We start from the raw sequence: 214 nt of genomic DNA, 5'->3' as shown, positions 1-214 counted from the left end.
CAAACGGATAAATCCATAGTAATATATCAATACTTGCTAGATTCCCCAAACATTCAGCTTTCATATGCATTTTTTTGGATTCATTCCATGTATTATAGTTTGCGAGAAAATCAATAAAATGTGAAAACACTACTTTGAAAGCGAATTACAGCCATACGGATAAATCCACAGTAATATATGATTACTTGCTGGATTCCCCAAACATTCAGCTTTC

This window comes from Nicrophorus vespilloides, unplaced genomic scaffold, assembly GCF_001412225.1.
Source record: "Nicrophorus vespilloides isolate i.1.1-1 unplaced genomic scaffold, Nicve_v1.0, whole genome shotgun sequence".
In the NCBI taxonomy this organism is placed as follows: domain Eukaryota; kingdom Metazoa; phylum Arthropoda; class Insecta; order Coleoptera; family Silphidae; genus Nicrophorus; species Nicrophorus vespilloides.
The sequence above is the reverse complement of the archived record's forward strand: the minus strand, read 5'-3'. Positions refer to the sequence as shown.